Genomic DNA, 22,282 nt, shown 5'->3' with positions numbered 1-22,282 from the left:
ATGGTAATGAAAATCATATTTTTATTTTTCCTACTTACAATAAGTGGGGAGAGGGAATTCAAATTCAGGTTTAATTCAGGTTTGCCACCCCCCCCCCCCCCAAAAAAAAAAGATTTTAATGCTAGGTACTAATCACAACTTCCTATTCTTATTCAGGATTTTTGTATACTTTCCATGCTAATGCTCTTTCCAATTTCTCAAAACTTCCAATAATTTGCAAACTTCTAAAAACAAGGATTCCCTATTAAAATTACAATGAAAATAAAAAACAAAGATTAACAAAAACTTCTACTCTTCCAAGTTTTGGCACTCAATGTCTCCTCTTTAATTTGAAGACTCGAATGATTTGAGTACCTTCTTTCACCTATGATTTCCTGTACAAATTCCACCATGACATTATAAAACTTTCAATATCTTCAATTTGGTCAATCTTATTTTGTGCAAAACAAGTATAAATATTCAATGGTACTATTGGTTCTAAGAATGACAATGGTGGATAACATGGCCCATAGTAACAAAGCAATGGTTTTTTTTTTTTTTTCTTGAGCACAAATTGAAGTAACAATGACACTAGTTCATTGTAGTTCTAAATAACTTCTTCACGTTGTGAGTTAAATTGTTTTTTTTTTCTTTTTTGTGGGGGGAGGGGTGGGGGTGGTAAAAGGTCCTACAATAAAGCTTTTTCTGCCCATATATACAATAGGTTCTATAGAATAAGTCATTAAAAATTTAAGGAAACATTAAACTTTTTTTTCTGCAGGGAATAAGTAAATGAAGATTTATCATTCATGCCATAATTCAAAATAGCATGCTGAGTAAATAACCCATAGAATCTGTTGAAGGTCAAGTGCTTTACAAACCTGGTGAACAAAGATTTGATTTCTTTGTTCATATTGGCATGTCCTTGTGTAGAGAAGAATAATTACCAACAGGACATGCTATCACACTAACCAAGTGCACCCAAAAAAAAAAAAATTTTAAACACCTGCCATATAGCACATCAAACATGGTGTTAAAGCAGAATATATCTCAAGAAACCAGCAGAGTAGCCAAGATCCAATAGAAAATGCTACAGTCAGCATGTTTAAAAGCCACCAAAAGGGCAAAAGCTAAGGTTTAAGATTTAAATTACCAAAGCCAAACAACCAAGAAAAGTTACAGCTGAAAACAGATGCAGCATAATTGTAGAAATCTATTTATGCATCCAACAGTGACAAAGTAAAATGTTATTGTTTTGGAGACAATTCTTTGTCCTTCTTAATTAAATATTGTTCATCAAGTAGCTTCTTCTTTTTTGAACAATTTTTTAAAAGGATACACGACCCCACCTGCCAGAATTGTGTATCAGGTAATCTAGGGAAACTCTCCTAGTGGGGATGAGCCTAGTATGTCTGGATCTACAACTCATACCAAGCCTCCAACCACTAGGCTGTACCCAAACAGGTACTCATCAATCAATTTTACCCTCCTGAGATCCAATCTCATGCAAGTAATGTTCGGCTTCCAAAGCTGCCATGCAACCTGCATCATTAAAGAAACCAAGTAAACTAAATAGGGAAGACCTTAATACATATACTGTGAATAAACCATAACTTAAGTGGAACAGGTCTTTTTATTTAAATTTAAAATGATAACATAAATTGTTCAACAAAACCCAAATATTGGTGACAGAAAGAGGTTATCACAACAATGGTAGATGCCATGGCCAATGGTATAATCAAAACCACTGCTTACATGATTTCTAATTTTCTATATGACTCTTCTGAAAATTGAGAATGAAACAGAAACCTGCAGCAGCCTTTCTCTCTCCCCCCCCCCCCCCCCCCCCCTTCCCCAAAATCTTGAGACCTAAATGAACATTTCAGAAAGACGTGTATTCCCAATAGCAGAATCACTTAGATTGGAGTTAGTAAGCAACAACCTGCTGTTATTTACCTACTTATATATCACTGCCAATTATTTGTATTATCTCAATTCTTATATAGTCAATTACAGAAACTGTCAAATCTTATGCATCCCAATGTAGCTAGATGATGAACACAATTTCCCAAATGGTGATCAAGCCATGTCAAACAGATCATAAATAGATTAATTCCTTCACAACCCTAGAGCACAAGTTTCATCATTTTGATAAAGAAGAACAAAAAAAGTGCGTGGTCACACAAGGTGAGACTAATTTTTTTTTTAAATCCACAAGCATAGAATGGACAAGAAAAAGAACTTTTTAGAACCTTCTTAACTATACAGGTATTAGGAGTGAGTTAAAAAATAAATATTAAAATTTCCTTTTGTTTATTATCAGTTTCATCGGTAAAGGGCAACTACATTCACTAATGTGTTGCACATAGAAAATACCATAATGCAACAAGTAAATTAGAGACACTGGCATATTTAGAAAGCATAAATATTCTCTGTTCTTGCAGTCAGTCCCTTTATTATCTGGCGGGCAACTTGATCAAGAACAAAGAAACATGTAAACCAGCAGCTTGTAGTTGAAAAATGCATCTGAGTAAGCAGTACAGAGAAGAGCAGTGAACCAGGTAATTAAGTTCAGCATTATATCAATGCGATAAACATAATTTTGACCCAGCAAAAAACAGAAATAGAAACAAATACACCTTATTACCCACACAAAACATATAATCCCAAATAAAATGAAGAATAGAAGTGCTGCAAACATAGAAGCTCCAAAATCGAAATTTAAATGATGAAGGGGAGAGATAGAGGATAATGACAAACCAATGCCGGTAGCAGTAATAGCCTGCCTATACTTTTTATCTTGGACATCTCCGACAGCAAAAACTCCGGGCACACTTGTCTGGGTGGCCCCTGGCTTTGTGACAACATAGCCACCAAAATCAAGTTCCATCTGACCATCCAAGAACTTGGTGGCTAGCTCGTGTGCTATCGCAAAGAACAATCCCGAAACCTTGAGATCCAAAACCACCCCACTCAGTACATTCTTCACCTTCAGCCTTCCCAAGACCCTATTATTAGTGTTTTCGTTCCCATAGGCTCCCACAACCACCGAGTTCCATAGAACTTGAATCTTAGGGTTGGGATTTTTTAAAAAATAACAATAAAACCCAAACAATATCATAAGTTAGGCAACGTTTGAAACTATATTGGATAATAATAATTCGAGTTCAGAGAAATCGATTTCACTGTTCAATAGCCTACTTTACCCGTGGCTGAGGTGGAAAAATCGAGTTCACTAGACTCGTTTCTTATACACAAAAATCGAGTTCAGTGGAGTTGATTTTCATACATAGAAATTGAGTCCACAGGACTCGATTTCCATACATGGAAAACGAGTCCACTGACCTTGATTTCAGTATACCCAGCCAAAATACTTACACAATTTTTTCGTGTTCTTCCCTTTCCTTTTTTTTCCCCAAAATGCCGCCTGCGTTTCTCCACTTCCAAGCCCCAAAAACCCATGAAAAAATCAAATCCAAAACAAATCAAACCCGAGCGTGTTCTCCTCCACTGATCCGATCCGATCACCTGAAGCTTTCGCCGGGGTTTGGTCAGAATCGGCGCCTGGGTTGCTCGGAAACATCGTTGTTCTTCGTTGAAATCAAGTTTGTTCTTCGTTTGCTGGGTAGTGAAGTCAATTTCTTTGTATAGAAAACAACTCCAGTGAAGTCAATTTCTATGTATAAGAAATGAGTGCAAAGGAATTGATATGAACAGTAAAATCGACTTCTCTGAAGTCGAATTGTGAGAAATGCAATATGTTTGAAACGTTGCCTAACTAATAATATTATTTGGGTTTTGTAGTTATTTTCTAAAAAATCCCTCTTAGGGTTAGTTAAGACCCTCTGTTGCATAATTTTTGAAGCCCTAAATGTATCTCTCCTATGGATGATGTACACAATGGACCCATACTTGGTGAGGAATGTGGCGTCCTCCAAGGCTGAATCCCCACCTCCAATTACTCCCAGGGACCTATTCCTGAAAATGGGTGCTGCACCATCACATACAGCACAAGTTGATATCCCTCAGTTCCAAAACCCTCCTGGGCCCTCACCAGAGCTAGGGAAGTCTAAACGCTTGGCAACAGCACCGGTCGCCACAATGATGGAACTGGCAATGACAGTCTTAGAATCAGTGAAGACCTCGAGAAATCCACCTTGTTGACGGTTTCGGTTAGAATCTGAGTGCCAAAGCGGAGTGACTGCTTGCGGCAGCGGTCGATGAGCTCAATGCCCTTAATTCCACCTAGAAATCCTGGGAAGTTCTCCACCTCAGCGGTCGTGGTGAGCTGGCCGCCAGGGGCAATGCCATTGGCCATCCACCCCTCAAAAAGGATGGGCTTCAACTCTACGCGGGATGCATATATGGCAGCAGTGTGGGCAGCTGGGCCACTTCCAATGATTGCACAACCTTGTTTTGAGGGTATGGAGATCATCCATGGCCGAAGTCAAAGAAATAGCAGCGGCAAAGGAGGATGCTTGTCCAGGTGTGGAAGTGGGAGCTACGGTGGGAGCAGCAGAGTTGGAGGCCTTCCAAACAAACTTGGAAACTCTTCTGAGTAGATTTAAGAGCTTGTTTTTAGGGCAATAACTCATAATTTCTCCTTTCTGCAGTCTCTATTGTAATAAAAGTAAAAAAAAAAAAAACATGGCTTTGAAAACCAAATTGTAAAGAGAACAACAAAAAAAGAAAAAAGAAAAAGAGATGTTCAAGTTTTTAAGATTGGACCATAATGGCATCATAAAAAATTTAGAATAAAATAATAAAGCAGAAACAAGCTAATTAAAATTTGAACAATAACAATTCTTTAAGTCCAACGTCTCTAAACAAACAAATAAATTCCACATAGTAATATTACACATTAAAAAATATATATATTTGACTACAACAACAGCAGTGACAACTGACAATCACCACCTAATATGATATAGAAAATCAAGAGGAATAACAAATAAACCTAAGAATTAAACAAACTGAGGACATATAAAAACAAAAACAGAACAGCCACTAAGTACTTGATTTTCATAAACAATGTGGTTCAAGTCGCAGCAAACCCGAAATGAAAAATGAAGTAAAACAAACCAGAAATGGTGACACACTTCACAGCAAAGATTGAATAATTTAAACAAATGATAACAAATTGAATCTAAATTTAGCTAATTCCAGGTTACTTACATACAGTTAAAATAAATATAACAGGACCAAATAAAAAACACCTAATTAAGCATTTTTTGTTTAAAGCATGCACTGATAAAAAGGGGATTACATTTTCATTTTGATTTATAGCACACACCCAGTAAAGGAAATTATCCAAAAAATAGAATAACCCTCAAATGATTCTATGTTCTCTGCATTTAACAATGTGGGGTTGCCCTTCTGATTGTGTAAACTAAGTATTATGGAAAAGAATTTGGAACACCCCATGTTTTTTCTACATTTCAAAGCTCAAATTAACAAGACACAATAGCTGATAAACAACAAGCAGCTTCAACAAATGAAAACTTCAAATACCCACAAGTGGGTTTTTTGTCCTCTCAAGAACCCACCTAAGATCATGTAATACACAAACCCATAAAGTTAAAGGAATCCAAAAGTAAACAACCAAGTGAAAACTATGAAAATGTTTACCTCAATGTCTAGACTTCCCAAGTTCCCAGTGAGCTATTTAGATTGGGGTTATGGAGGAGGAGGAGGGTTGGTGGTTCCGTGGCAGAGGGGAAAGAAGAAAGCATAAGCTCATAGGGCTGGTAGATAATAAGTCCATCCATGACTTCTTGTGTTTGCTTTGCTTGGGCAGTAGGTTTGGGCCTTGAGACACAGGAAAAGAATGAATGCAAATGCTTCTTGGAATACCGAAAGAACTTAGGGTACGTTTGGTATGCTATAATAGCTCCTATAATGGAATAGTTATTCATGTGTAATAGCAATTTAGTCATTTGGTTACATCTTTATTACATGGATTAGTTATTACATTGGAATAACTATTTTTTAAATTGAAGAATAATTATTTCTCTTTAAAATGGATGTAATAGTTATTCCTTAGTGCATATAATAAGTTTTAAAATTAATATATTTCAAAAATTATAAAGTTTCCTTATACATCATCATTTACAAGTTTTCCTTATGTAACAACCAAACTTATGAATAGTAATAATTATTCTATTACAATGTTTTCTATTTCTAGTAATAAAAATTATTATTCCTAATGTAATCTACATTCAGTGTACCAAATGTATTCTCAAAGATAGAACAAAACTAGAATCCCAGGATGGACTTTTTTTTTTTTTTTTTTAAATAAAGTAATATTAATATATTGAAGGTGGAAATATAACTATCATACTAAAACACACCCTAGTAAATCTGACAATCCAAAGTTAAATTCATTGTACTATCAGTTCGATCGTGACGTTTCTATGATGTCTTATGGGTGGAAAATTATTAGGTATTCCTAAATAGGATGTCTCATTATATGGAGAGGTCTTTTTTAACAACTCCTTTAATTTTGTCCATTTTCAATAGTCTTAACATAATGAATACTATAACAATGGAATGTGAGAATCTAAGGATTTGCGTCTATGATTAGAGATTGTGGGTTAATAGAACCCTAGGGAAGGTGTTTTTCCATGTAAGGACATTCATTCATCCATCATTTGGTTGATCTTTATATTTTGACAATCAAGCTAAGGGGAGGACCTCCTATTGGAAAACTTCCATGTTTTTTTTTTGCGTAAATGCACTTTTAGTTCCTACGTTTTGCACTTTTTTCTATTTTGGTCCCTACATTTTATTTTTACTAGTTTTAGTCCCTAAACCAATTAACGTATGACATTTAGGTCCTTTCCGTCACCTAACTAACTGTAAAAGTTGACATGGCTAACGGTGGAATAAAAAAATAATATAATCGCACAGTATATAATGCCACGTCAGCATATAAATTTAAAAAATTAATTTATTAATTTTAACTAAATAAAAAAAATAAAAACAGAATTAATAATCAAAATTCATTAATTTTTCTTTAAAAACACAATCAAAATCAAAATTCAAAAAATAATGCCTCCCATTCTTTTCATTATTTTTTCTTTTTATTATTTTGTTGGAGATCATGCCTTTGTCATGTTCTTTGTGTTCTTTCCATAATTGTTCATGTTCTTTCTCACTTCTCCATATTTGTTCATGTTCTTCCTCAAATAACTCGTTGACCAGAACACAACTATGCCCTTTGAATCTTTGACTGGCTTGATCTACAAAAAGAACAGGACAAAGGCATGAAAACCAAATCATTTGTAGATCTTCCTCAAAGGGCACAGATCTACAAAATACAAAGATCTTCAAAGATTCAAAACACAAAGAAAACAAACCCAAACCCATCCCTTAATCTCTAGCAAACCCAGAACATCACATGAAAAATCAAACCCTCCATACAAACATCAAACCCACAAAACTCAAATCATCCTTTTTCAAATCTAGGGGTAGAGGAAAGGAATCGAGCTCTCTATCGGAGCCTTCTTTGGAGACGGAATCATCGCAAGGCAGTGGAGGCCGCGGCGAATTAAAGTGCAAGATCCTGTTATGGAGTTGTTCTTATTGCGAGTAAGGACTATGAGTCTGTCTAAGGCTTATCACAATGGTTTGTGAAGGCTCGCGAAGCTTGGAGTCGATGATATCTGTGGCTCCGGCTCTGGCTCCGAAATCGGCGGCGACAATGGCAGAGGAAGTGTAGTTGGGAGTAGTAATGACGGAGCCTAAGCGGTGGTGCGGAGGAACGTAAATGACGCCATAGGAAGAGTGAGGTCAATCCTTCATTGTGAGGATTTTAGGGCTTTGAAGTGGAAGAGAATTGTGAAGGTGAAGAAGAAGAAAAAGTGAAGGAGAGGAAGAGAGCATGCAAGGTTGAGAACTGAGGAGAACAGTGTCATTTGAAGTAGTAGTTTTTTTGTTGGTGATTCAGTTAGGTGGTTGCGTTTGGTGGTTCAATTAGGCTTTTTTAAAACTGGGGTTGATGTTTGTATGGAGGGTTTGATTTTTCATGTGATGTTCTGGGTTTGCTAAAGATTGAGGGTTGGGTTTGGGTTTGGGTTTGGGTTTGATTTTGTGTTCTTTGTGTTTTGAATGGTCTTTGTATTTTTTTAATTTTGATTTTGACTAATGAATTTTGATTATGTTTTTAAAGAAAAATTAATGATTTTTTATTTTTAATTCTGTTTTTATTTTTTATATTTAGTTAAAATTAATAAATTAATTTTTTAAATTTATATGCTGACGTGGCATTATATACTGTTTGATTATATAATTCTTTTATTCCATCGTTAGTCACGCCAGCTTTTGCTGTTAGTTAGGTGACGGAAAGGACCTAAATGTCAGACGTTAATTGGTTTAGGGACTAAAAGTGGTAAAAATAAAATGTAGGGACCAAAATAGAAAAAAGTGAAAACGTAGGGACTAAAAGTGCATTTACGCCCTATTTTTTTTTATTTTTTTATTTTTTTTAAACTTCCATATTGGATAAGCAATACCCATCAATAATAATTATTTGTCCATATTTTGTCCATAAAAAAGGGTAATCCATTTAACTAGTAATCACTACCAAGTCATACCAAACATGAGAGCTAGAATATATGGGAGAGGAGAGTAAAGAGAAGGAAATGAAACTTTAATGAAAATAATTGGAATTTGTAAAGATAAAATTTTCCTCTAATTAACCGAATACGTGATGGTTCATAAGATCATTTATGTGTATTAAACCACATAATTCATTAAATCATTTAAACAATATTTATGATTATTAAAGAACCACATGACTAAAAGTAAATGTGAAGTGGGTTTCAAGTAGCTCAATTGGTAAAGTTTTTTGTCTAAAGAGTAATCATCATGAGATAAACACTATAGATTGAAATGCTATCATATTTATCACAACAACAACAACAAAAAAAAAAAAAGGAAAGTTAAATAATCTTTTAAGTTGCCAAATAGTGGGATTGAGGAGTTTTTCTTCATATTTGGTTAAAATCTTTGTCTGATTTGTAAGAAATAAAGTTTGTCAAATATTTTTGGGAGTATTACAAAGCTTATTATTAGTATTAGAAGTGTTTCAGATGGTATCATAATTAGTAATACATGAGATGAAATATATATACATATCACTAATTGAACATTTTAAGCAATGTTTTAATTTTTAAGCCAAAAATTAAAATTTCCAAGAAATATTTCAATTTTTGAAGCAAAATTCAATTTTTAAAAAGTTGCGATTATTTGTAGATAGTAGAATACATTAGTTTTTTTTTTTTTTTTCTTAATTCAATAGTTGAGGGCGGGGGGATTTAAACCCTATATGTTTAGATGTTTTTGCTGAAAACATTATGAGATATCAATTGAACTACAAAAACGATGACAAACAAACATTAGTTATTCATAGACATAACTAAGATAGAATAGTAGTATTTTGTAGAGCCTATTTGGTAAAGTCTTTTTTTTTTTTTTTTTTTAAAAAAAAAATCAGTTTTTGTTTTATAGGTGTTTTGGAAAAATTGTTCCCAAAACGTGTTTTATCACCTTAAAACCATGGTTTTAAAAACTGGACCGGGGCAAAACCAGATTTGCCTCTTATTCCCAATTTTTCCTGTCTTGATCAATTTTTTATTGATTTTCACTGGTTTTAGGCATTTTTTTTCCAAACCAGATTGGTTCTCAGTTCAACCAGTAAGACTAGTTGGTCTAGTCCAGTTTTAAAATCTTGCTTAAAACACAAATCCATTGATTTGGCATTAATTTCTCACCCCAGTTTTTCACCCATTTTCCTCTTCTTCCCATTCAATTCTCATTTTCTCTTCCAATAAAAAATTACCACTACTCACAAATAGTGCAACACTATCTAGGGGTGGCAAAATTGGACACAACCCGCAAACCCGACACAATACAATACGAAATTAGTAGGTTATGAGTTGAGACTTAATGGGTTCGTATCATATTCGGGTTGACATGACTGACTCATTTAATAAACGGGTTGGGTTAGTGTTTAACATATAGAACTCGTTTGACTTGTCTTGCTCGTTTAATTAAATGACATTTTACCAATATACCCTTTAAACTATAGGTATATAAACTTATTAGTTATTATGGTTTATTTTCTTTGACATATTGTGATTGATTATTTGTGATATTCGAATAGAGATTAAATTCAATAAGGACGGGGTGTAAACTGTTTGATTTACACCAGCCAATAAAGACATGACACATCAGGCTTTTACTTAGGCTATGTTTGGTTCATGTAAAATATTTTCTGGAAAATAAATATTTTTCAAAAATGCTATTTTCGGGAAAGGAAAATGTATTCAGGCTGTTTGGCTGCCTTAGAATTCATTTTACGGGAAATCAATTCTAGTGTTTGGTTCGTTCAAACATTTTTACGGAAAATACTTTACATAGCCAAGCCACCCAATTTTTCATACACTTCCTCAGCTGTAAACATGTGGAAAATGAATCAATTCCACACTCACTCACAAAAGAAACAAAACCTAGAAAAAAAATTCATAAAATCCGGTCAAATTAAGAGAAGAAGGAAGAGAGAGAGGCGACTGGGTCCGATCTAGAGGCGAGATCGCGCGGCGAAGGCAAAGGCGAGTGCGTGGCAGAGGCAAGATCGAGTGGCGTTGGAGTCGGACTGGTGCGATCGATGATCTGGTGCGATCATCATACTGGTGCGATCAACGATCTAGTGCGATTGTTGGACTGGAGCTCGGTCTGTGGTCGTCAGACTGAAGCTCGAGGTTCACCGGCGAAGTCGAAGGCGTGATTTGGGCGCTCTCTCTCTCTCTCTCTCTCTCTCTCTCTGCGCGTGAGTCTGGAAATGGTTTGAAGTGAAAATAAAAATGTAAAACCAAGTATGTTGAAACTCCATGATAACAAATTTGTGATAACATATATCTTAGTCGTTTTGATCTATTTATCAGATTTTATTAAAATAAATTTTTTTTATGAAAATACAAACAAATAAATATTTTTAATAATCATTCAAAACTAACGAAAAATTAAATCGTAAATAATCATTCAAAACTAAGCATATTCCAATGAGATTAAATTCAATAAGGATGAGGTGTAAACTCTTTGGTTTACACCAACTAATAAGAACATACCACATCAGACTTTTACTTAAACTCATTGTAAAATCAATACATCCTAATATACCTAATATCATCTCAAAAAAAAAAAAAAAAATCATATTTCATTGCTTTTGTATAGAACCTTGGGCAACGACTTGATTCCTGTGTCATCTAGATAGTTGAAATATCAACATTTTTCTTCAATTTTAATGCCAGAGGCAAATATCCAAACTTATCAAATCCATCTGCAATCTCACAACCTTCAACCACACTCTCTTAATTTTTATTCTTTTCTTTGATTTATATCCAAAGAGAAATAGAAATCATTTCAGAAAACAACAAAGTCACAAAGAAAAGAGTAACAATCAAAATAGTTCTTCGGTCAATCAATTCCATCTTGTGGGACCGAGGCAACAAACTAAAATTGTTCTTCTGTTAATTGAGGTGAAGCTTAAGGTTGGTGGGAAGGTAATCGAGGTGAAGCTCAGCGAAGGAGATGGAGAAATGCGAAATAGAGTTTCTTTTTTTGAGATGTTATTATTTTTTTGAGGAGGTTTTGAGATGGATGTATTAAGATGTTTTAATTTTGCAACGAGTTTAAGGCTGCATTTGTTTTGGTGTAAAACCATTTCAGGAAATGGTTTTCTGTAAATGCGGGTGTTTGGTTGCGCATGGAAAATAAATTTCCCGGAAAATATTTTTAGTTGACCGTGTAAAAAAAAAAAAAAAAAAGTCGATTTTATTAAAAAAAAAAAAAAAAAAAAGAGTTTAATGTAATTTTTCAATTTGAATTTATCTATTGTTAGTGAGGGATTTTTAAGAAACTAAAATTTAGGATTTCAAATGAAGTAAATGGCTAGGTTTAGTATATGCTAGTTTTTAGGAAAAAGTGAATCAAATATACGTGAGATATATTTAAGAGAAATGATATGTCCACAACATAGAATGTGCTAATTTTTAGGAAAAAAGTTACCTTGGTAGTTTTTTTCGTTTTTGAATTTTGTTGAATTACAATTTTAACCCTAATTTTTTTTAGGAATAAAGATTATCTAATTAGATTAGGGGTGTTTTTGACATTTTTTAAAATCATAACTAATTTTATGAATCCTCTTAATATTAGAGATAACATATAGAGACACATTTTAACCTAAAAGGTCTAAACCTAGTGAATATGTGCTAAATTATATATATATATATATGGAAAAAGTTGAGAGAAAATTTAATTAGATTTCAATTATGAGCTAATTTTGTGCCATGTGTCTACTTAAATTTTTTAATCTTTATGTTAAGTGAGTTAATGAGTGCAAAATACTAAGAGTTCAATATTAATGAAATATAAAAAATAAAGAATAAAAACCAATCATATATCTACTTAACAAAAATCACCATATGCTCTATCTTATTAAAAATTAGAATAAAAATGATCATAAGTAATAGTGTTAAACTTAATCTGGAATTTTAACATGCATCTAATTACATTTATTTTTTTCTAATAGTTTGATTAATTATGTTTATTTTTATGATAAAAAATGTGTTTATTTTTAAATTTATCCATGCGTATGCATGAGTTACAAGCTAGTGTTATATTAACTACTCATTCTTGTCATTATTACTCAACGTGGGACTTCACTTACATGTGTATACCCAACAATCTCTCCCTTATTTGTGAGTCTTTGTCTCTTTGTGGGCCATGAACAAGTCACACTCACTCCCCCTTGCCTAAATAGGCCTTTTCATTTACTAGTGCATCATCCATGGGCCTCCATGTGTCAACCTCACACCCCACTGTCATTATTGTTTAACACCATTAACAAATATCCTTTGTTGGGCCTTTTTCCAATATCGTCAAGATTGTTTGTGAGGGCTTTATGGGCTTTTCTTGTGTCCAATATACCATCTCTACTCATTCTTTTTATCATTATTCAATACAGGATTTCACTCACACATGTATACCTAACATTTTTACCCAAAAACCAAATATATGGTTGGTACGATCCACCACCCAATATGAGCCATCAAATTAGTTTCTTTCTTTGACAAGTAAAAACAGAAAATTCTTGGCAACTACTTGAATTTTGGCACGGCCGTAAATTATCCAATAATGTTTACTTGTAAATTTATACTTAATTATAAGATAAGTGTATGTTTGGTAATGGCTTATTTTCGAGAGTTTATTTATATAATATTGATCAAAGATATTGTGGGGCCTAATAATCTGGCAACCCCGGCCCATCTTATATCTGGCCCAAGGCCCATGCTGAAGATAAAGAAACGTCCGAGGAGGAACGCAGAAGGCCCAAATTGCCGAGGACGACTTTGTCCTCGGCCAGTCGAGGACATTGAAAGGGGAAGTAATGAGCCACCAGAAGCAGCCTTCTTGAGCATCCAAAGAGAAAGAGCAAGTACAACGTGTCAGCCATGGAAGCATGGTGGAGGAGCAAGTCCAGGACGAACTGTCACCTCCACATTAAATGCCCACAACTAACGTTTTGGCCGCATTAATGAGGAAATGACTCATGAACAGTGCAGCCTTGGTTGCTGCAACCCACAGGAAGAATGGGAAGGCGGCTGATGGGACAAGCACTCAAGTAACGGCCTAGTTGATCAACAAATGTAGGGCTAAGATCAACTGAAAGGGGGTATATAATGTAAGGAATCCCTCTGGAAAAGGGGGAGGAGGAGAAACATAGGACACTGTAGCTCTCTGTATCCTCGCAGAAATCTTTGTAACCAATCACTAAAGAAATAATAAGAACTTCAAGCTTCCGAGAGGAGGGCCGAGGAGCATCATTGCATGTTTCAGTCCATGTTCATGTTATACAATCCATATGCAACCACGCCTAGTTGTTGTAACCCTCATTAGGGCCTAGTTCTTGAACCCGCTCTCTACAAATTCATTGTATTGGGCTAGCTGGGCTTGAGTCGACTCATTCGATGGTAGAAGTGCTCCAACCCAGTCCCTACAGATATAATTTTTTATGTTAAATGTGTGACAAAAAAAATTTTAAATCTAGTTTATTTCAAAAAATCTAAACATTAAAGCAATAAGCTTTTAGCTTTTAAGCAATTCACAAAGATTATTATGTATTTGTAAACAAAAGAAATTAGATTTAAACATACATAATATTATATGTTACATGTATCTTTATATAAAAATATATTTATATGAATTAATAGTAAATTTTGTAATTTTATAAATAAATTCTTAAGATATCAAATTAGTATTTATAATTTATTGATAATATAAATACTCAATTTTTAAAGATACAATATTAACAAATCTAATTTTAATAAGTTCGTAAATGAAAATCATTTTATCTATATAACTCAAATAAGTAGTGCTGACTTTCATTCGAAATAAAACTAAATGGACAATTCTGAATTTTTAATAATCAGCTCGACTCAGTTCATTTACAACCCTATTTATAATAGAGTTCACTTACAACCCTAATTATAATAGATTTGTGGCTTACATTTGAAAACCATCTTTATTTGATGTTCAAGTGACTTTGTCAAACCTTAGTGGGTGTTTAACAACTGTTTCTCTTCCTAATCCTTTTCAAAACCATCATATGGTTCCATGAGGTGCATGATTTATGCTACGTTTGGAAGTTTGGAGAGAGAGGAGAGGAGAGTAGTGGGGAGGAGAGTAGAGGGGAATGGTTATTATCTACCTTATTTGGATGTTTTTAAAATTAAGGGGAATGGGAATAATTAGTCTTTTCATAATTTGTAATTTTGTTAATATGGTAAGGGTAAATTGGGTAATTCATTTGGTCAAGTATTTATATGCTTTACTCTCCCTCGAAATCTCTCCAATTTGAGGGAATTAAAAATGAGAGGTTAGAAGTAGTTAGAACCCCTCCAAATCCCTCAAAATCTCTCCCCTACTTCCTTAAAAAACATCCAAATAAGGTAATTTAACTTACTTTCTATCCCTCTACTCTACTTCCTCTTTATCCAAACAAGTTATAAGTGTGGGCTTGACTGGGCTCTTACTCTACTCCCCTCCATTTCCCCTCCTTCCCCCCTGATGCAGATCGGTTAAGGGAGAAGAAAACAATTTAATATTTTACGTTGTTTTATTATTCCTAGTAGAATTCGGATTTATTTGTTTTTATAAGTTTAATTAAAATCCTTTTCCTAGTTGAATTAGGATTTTAATTGTTTTTTTTTTCCTAGTTAAATTGTTTTTCCTTTCTCAAGTAGAAGTAGGTTTATTATTACTTTTCCTAAAAGGAGTAGGAGAAATTCTATTCTTATAAATACTCGTTATAGAGAGGTAGATTAATGTTATGTGTTTATTAATAAAAGTTTGCTAGGTATCAGAGTAAGGCTAGGTTCCTACCATGGCACAAAGAGGAGCAGGTGGGGGAAGACCTATTGCCATAGATGACGTGTCTGAAGAGATTGCATGCAACGCACAATTAGAGGCGTTCTTTCAACGAACATAGGAGTGGTTTTATGCACTTTCAAAGCAACTCGCCGCCTTAGCTGTTGAAAACCGACCTCAAAACTGCCATCCAAATCCATGTTATGTGGAGGAGGAGGAGTATTTTGATGTCAAGGAGGAGGACTATGATATCAAAAAGGAGGATGAATACACTGAAAGAGTCTATGTAGTAAATTGGGATTCTCCACCAATTTATAATGACTATCTTGAAGATTATAGTTAAGGAGACAAGATTGAGCTTGATGAAAATAAAGTCATATACATACAAGGTGAGCCTATAACTCACACCGTTGATGAGACTTTCAACATTAAAAAACAAAAGGTTATTGATTTTACTGATTACAATCATAGGTTGGTACAATCAGTTTGTTTAGTAGTAGATGAGTTCTCAATTGATGAACAAAGTTTCAATCTACTAAAGCTTGAACTTGAACATATTAGACGCTATGATTTCATTGGGGTTGATGAGCTTCTCTCAAATTTTTTTGGTAATACAGTTAACATCAATTTGGAAATATTAATGGAAAATGGGACAAAATGGGCTTTTACCCTTTTTAAAAAAACAATCCAGCATTTTGCCCCATTTCCCAAACTAATTAGGGAAATGCCCCTCTTTTGAAACTCGATTTATGATAAATCGAGTTAGGCCCTATAGCGGCGTTTTTAAGTAGCCTATAGCGACGTTTTCAGGACCTATAGTGGCGTTTTGTAACTCAACCTTTATGAAATCGAGTTATAGGCAAAAAAAATAAAAAAATTTGCCTATAACTCGATTTCATGGAGGTCGAGTTACAAAACGTCACTATAGGTCCTTAAAACATCACTATAGGTACTTAAAAACGCCGCTATAGGGCTCCAGAAATTTTTTTTTTTTTTATAACTCGATTTATCATAAATCGAGTTACAAAAGAGGGGCATTTCCCTAATTAGTTTGAGAAAGAGGGCAAAATGCTGGATTGTTTTTTTAAAAATGGCAAAACCCAATTTTTTCCATGGAAAATGTTATTGATCCCTTCTGGGAGGATTTTATTGAACAAGAATTGATAGAGGTCAACAAGAGGCGTGAACAAGTGATTTTAAGTCATCTTTGTGGAGGAGGCAATATGAAGTTTATGGATGTGTTCATGAATTCTTTTTTAGTACTTGTTTCATATATCCCACTGTGGCAAAAGAGGTCAAGAATAAAAATCCGTACATCAAGATTTATTATGAGTGAGAAATAATTGATAAGTAGCATATTGATTCGTTTTGTCTTGCATAGAAGAATAGGATGGAGAGGATTATTTGAGGTTCCAATTGATCGTGAAAGATTGCCACAAAACTCAAGGACGAGTTTTCCCCAACCCCAAGAGAATGATGCAGATCGGTTAAGGGAGAAGAAAACATTTTAATATTTTATTTTGTTTTATTATTCCTAGTGGAATTAGGATTTATTTGCTTTTATAAGTTTAATTTAAATCCTTTTCCTAGTTGAATTAGGATTTTAATTATTTTTCTTTTCCTAACTAAATTGTTTTTCCTTTCTCAAGTAGAAGTACGTTTATTATTACTTTTTCTAAAAGGAGTAGGAGAATCTATAACACACAATTACTACAACTCTTCCACGAAACTTAAGTTCTACAAGAACACTATGCTAGTAGGCAAAATAATAGAGAAAACGTCTCTAACAAACTTTTATTAATAAAAACATAACATTAATCTACCTCTCTATATAGAGTATTTATAGGAACATAATTTCTCCTACTCTTTTCAGGAAAAGTAATAATAAACCTACTTCTACTTGAGAAAGGAAAAACAATTTAACTAGGAAAAGAGAAACAATTAAAATCCTAATTCAACTAGGAAAAGGATTTTAATTAAACTTATAAAAGCAAATAAATCCTAATTCCACTAGGAATAATAAAACATAAAATATTAAAATGTTTTCTTCTCCCTTAATCGATCTGCATCACCCCCTCCATCCAAACAGACCATAAGAAACCTCCACCCATGGGAGGTCTTTGAGTCCATTTCAATTACAGGTGGGCTACATGCCTAGCTTTGGTTGGGAATAGAAAACTATTTAATTTAAATTAAACAATTTATTTTTTTTTTAGAAAGAATTTAAATTAAACAATTAGTTCCATTTGTTTAAATTAAAGGTTTACTTCCTCCCATCTAATCTTTTTCCTCTTAGTTTATTTAGTATTTACACAACCGATTTTTATTTTAAGATGTCAAATTACCATATATGACTTATATTTTTCTTCGTGTAGCCAGAGTGAAAATTAAAAGAAACTGGTATACTCATAGACACAGCACACTTATGTAAATGTACATTTGGTACATTGAATGAAAATTACAATAAGAATTGTAATATTTATTACTAGTAATAAAGTGTGTTGTAATGTAATAACTAAACTTATTCATTATTATGGTTGTGAGTTATAACATTAGAATGAAACTTAATATTTATTTTAAGAAATATTTTACTCATACAATTATATCTCCTTAAAATTTGTTATTTTTAAATTTAAGAGAGATATGTGTTATTTTTTATGATTTTTTATTTTTATAATTGTTAGATGTATATGGAAAGTTTGTTTATTTGGAAATATATTAAGTTTTGAAATTATTGCATTTACTAAGGAATAGCTAATACAACATTTTAAAGAGGAATAGTTATTCCTCATTTTGAAGAATAGCTATTCATAAGGAATGACTATTCCTTGTAATAAAGATATAACAAAACTAAAGAATAACTAAACTATAGAAATAATTATTACATTAAAGCGGCTATTACAATCTACCAAATATACTCTAAGTTATATTCCATTCCGAGTAAATTGGCTAGAAAGAACATACTGACTAAAATACCTCTGAAAATTTATAATTAGGAAGAGATTCTTATACCTATATCTCTAATTAACTAGCTATGAATTAATCATATAGTGTTGATGCTTTATAAAGTGTTAAAGGGTGTAAAAGGTATCCAAGCAGAACACTGGTGATGGCCACCATACAAACAAATAGAAGAGGAAATCCGACTATTGAGAGTCTCCTCTAATCTCTCCTCTTCTGCTCAATTCTGCCTACGAGAAAAGGAGAAAGAAAAATGCAAATGCCACACAAAGAAGTAAATGACATGTTTAATACAAAGTAAAGCGATAAGACAGTCATTGACTGGGGTAAGTGAAGCATTTGCACATCATAGAAAAAGTTGACTACATGGCTGCAATCAGTCCAACGCATAGCCCTGGAGTTCACTTGGTACAGCCTAATATGTAATACTATGCTATATATAATGTTATGAAACAGACCAGTACATTATTGACTCTCTCTTTCGTTGTTCTTGAATTAAAGGTACCACCTGCTCTTTAGATACTTGAAAAGGCACACCGCAGTGGTTGCAAATGAAGCAAATTTTAGGAGAATAAATTAAAAAATAATATTTACAAATCCAATGCCAAATCATCATCAGAATGTTTTTCCTTGATGTTCAAGATTTGCTCTCTCTATCAATAATATAAAAATGTAACTGATCAAGAAATGCTGGGTAGAGACTAGATGTAATGAGCCCACTAGTTTCTATGGAAAAAGAATGAGAATTGATGTAATTATAAGTAGTCGTGCTCCACAAAGAAGAGTAGAACAGGAAAATCGAGAAAGAAAGTGAGAAAGTTGCACCTTACTTCAATGCTAAAGTCTATGGATTGCATTTATACAAGTTTCTTGGAATTCTTATTGGGTCATGTTAATGAGTTCACTTAGGATAATTGTTAATAAACCATTTTAGGAAAGCTTTGACACCACTCTCATGGAAAATATAAAAAGCTGTTAAAAAAATTAATTTCATATCATTTTCCCATAAAATATTTATAAAATTTTTTATTAAACTATGGCATCTATTAACATTTCCCATTCTTATTAGCCAAACAACCAACTTGTAACCAACTTGGCTCTGCACCTCTTGAAGACCACTAACTAACTAACTTGAGATTGTAAGTGTCCTCCACAACATTACAAGAAGCAAGAATTTTTAGTTTATCCTCAACAGAGGCCGCCACAACATTTTCTTTTGTTTGTGGAAGAATATTAATGATCATTGTAGTTTCCATTTCCTCATTGCCATTATTAGTAATAGGTACAAGAATCTTGGGAAAATAATCAAATGTTCACTCCACTAGATTTAGTTTGATTTATGATATTCATCCCCATGGTTGGAAAGTATAACCAATGGCTCATAAACCTCTTTAGATTTCTCATTCCCATACAATTGCTCAACCAATGCAACAATAAACTACATGGTAGTGCCAAGTTCCCAACTTGTCACAACTCTGCCATCTACTCGCACTCTTTATTCTGCAGCAGTTGCACTAGGAGCTAATTGCTCCATAAATGATAGATAAAAGGTTGTTTTCGAGCCCTTCAGTACAGCCTGTTGCCCAAGTGCCACAGCAGCAGGCAAATCACAAACTGTACCACAAATCCTCCCGTATGCTGCCTGATTCTTCACCAAGTTTCTAGAATGACAAAATCTCTAAGACTATGGATTGCAAATGTTTATAGAAGTTGCAAATCTTATTAGCCAAATAAGCAACCAACAACCTATAACCAACTTGGCTCCACCTCTTGCAATCTTACAACTAACTTGACTATTCTTGATTACGAGGCTAACGATGTGATTACAACAATTACACCTTATAGTACGTTTGGGTTCATTACACTAGGGAGATTTAAGCAGAGCCACCACATCTGTTAATATTTCATAGAGATACACTATACACCCTAATACAAAAACCTTGTATGCATAATAATAGGATCTTCTCCCACAGACAAAGTAATGAGTTTCTCAGAATCACAAACTCAGCACCATGAGAAAGATAAATTAAAGGCAGTTCTAGAAGAAAAGCTCTCCAGCTGGGTCAAAAATCCATTTTCCTTTCATCTGAGTCATTCTTCTTAGAGGTGCTATTAAAAATTTAAAAGTATTCAAAGCTACACCATCCTTTTTTTTTTTTTTTTGGTAAAGCAAAGGAGGAATTCATAGATGCTAAAAGAAATTGGGAACATGTGAGCTGCTGGTCTCTACAGAAAGGGGCAGGACCTAAAACCTTTTAATAAACTTAATACTCACTGATATGCAGATAGTGAACATAAAAGATTTTTATAGTTGATAAATCCCGTTGCACTAGGAGGGGGAAAAAAGAAGAAGCATTGCAATGCTTATGGCAGAACTCACCGACTTTAAGCATACCAAAAGAAACTATAAGAAAAGAATGGAGTTCAAGAAGTTACAAGTTTCTCTTTTTTAGACTCTTATATCTTGAATGCTTCAACTCCTCTCCTCTGTTAGCTTTGAAATGGTAACTTCAGCCTGCAAAGGAGATCCAAAGACTTGATCGTGATAGAACAAGACACCAACCGTTCCCTAAACATATTTATTATAAATTTTATAAAACAACAAAATTGAACTGATCTCAAAATACCATATAAAACAAAGGAAATATAAATGGTCATTCCACAAATGATGACTACTCTAACTAATCAATTTGTAATGCAAAAAGAAGAATCCAATAAGCTCCTCCCACCCACTCATACAGCTTCAAGATAAAAGAGAGTAAAGAATTTGATATAATCAGGGAACAAATAACACACAGTCATCCCCATCACTACAAAAGTTTGCAAGTTCCAAATATTAGATGATCCTGTTGGTAGAACAAACAATAAGGGGCCTGAGCCAATAAGGATTGTGAAGAATTAGAACAATCTTCATTTTCAATAGGGGCTTCATCAAAATATTTCAACCTTACCTCCAATTGGGAAGCGATGGCAACAATGGACCCTGCAGATACATAACAGATGCATAAGATTATAGAAAACAAATCCTAATAATTCATTGGGAATGATAGTGAATGAACATGGAATCAGTGCATTTATTTTCTAAAGTCGTACGATGGGCTAGCCCTACAACTGAAAGCAATAATGAATGGATATGCATCAACCGATTCCTTTTACTTGATTTCTAAATTTTAGTTGATCTGATACCAAAAACACTCCTAGGGTCTAAGATTGGGTAGCCATTGATGCCAATGGTTGAAGATGATCTGGTTTTCTACTGTAATCTCAAAAGCATACCTTCATGTGCCAGCTAATAGCCAAGAAAATGTTATATACCCGTGATAGTTCTGCTAATGGGGAAACAATATCGGTCTCCTATGTTTGTTCTGCATGGAAAATTTGGAATGCAAGAACCATTTATTTTATGAATGCTCATATACTGAAAGACAGTAGTAACCAGTGTTAAATTTTTGCTTAATTAACTAGCATATAAATCATTCAAATTCTATGCTAAACTGGGTATTCTCACTGTTGCGAAAAAACTCCAAAACCACCACATACAAGCTAGATTAGGTTGCCTTCTATGTACAACTCTTTTAGCTTAAAATGCCAACTTATTTTTTGTATAAGATTATGTACAACTTTTTAAATTACCATCCTTTCAAGGTACAAATCTACTTTTACAGAGCTTATCTCTTAAACAAAATAAGCCAATAAAAATAAACTCATCCAATTGCAGAAGGAAATCGATTTGAAACAACGATATTGGATTGAGACTTTGAGTTCAAGCCAGGTCCAAACTATATACCAACTTATAAATTCAGTTGCTGTAAGCTTATCCAATCAATACATGAATATTCCATGTCAATAGCATACACAAATGATTATTAGCAGTATATTATTCAGAAAAATTATTAAAGGTCATATAGTGTAT

General features: G+C 33.6%; 1 protein-coding gene and 1 pseudogene across 2 annotated transcripts in view; one reads left to right on the top strand and one right to left on the bottom strand.

Moving 5' to 3' along the window:
* The window catches only part of LOC111998942 (disease resistance protein At4g27190), a 164,027-nt gene that overhangs the window by 53,378 nt on the left and 88,367 nt on the right, over positions 1 to 22,282 (top strand). The window lies entirely within an intron of this gene.
* On the bottom strand, positions 991 to 5,805 carry LOC111998935 (thioredoxin reductase 2-like; annotated as a pseudogene).

This window comes from Quercus suber, unplaced genomic scaffold (assembly GCF_002906115.3).
Source record: "Quercus suber isolate HL8 unplaced genomic scaffold, Cork oak 2.0 scaffold_121, whole genome shotgun sequence".
NCBI classification, from domain to species: domain Eukaryota; kingdom Viridiplantae; phylum Streptophyta; class Magnoliopsida; order Fagales; family Fagaceae; genus Quercus; species Quercus suber.
The sequence above is the reverse complement of the archived record's forward strand: the minus strand, read 5'-3'. Positions and strand labels throughout refer to the sequence as shown.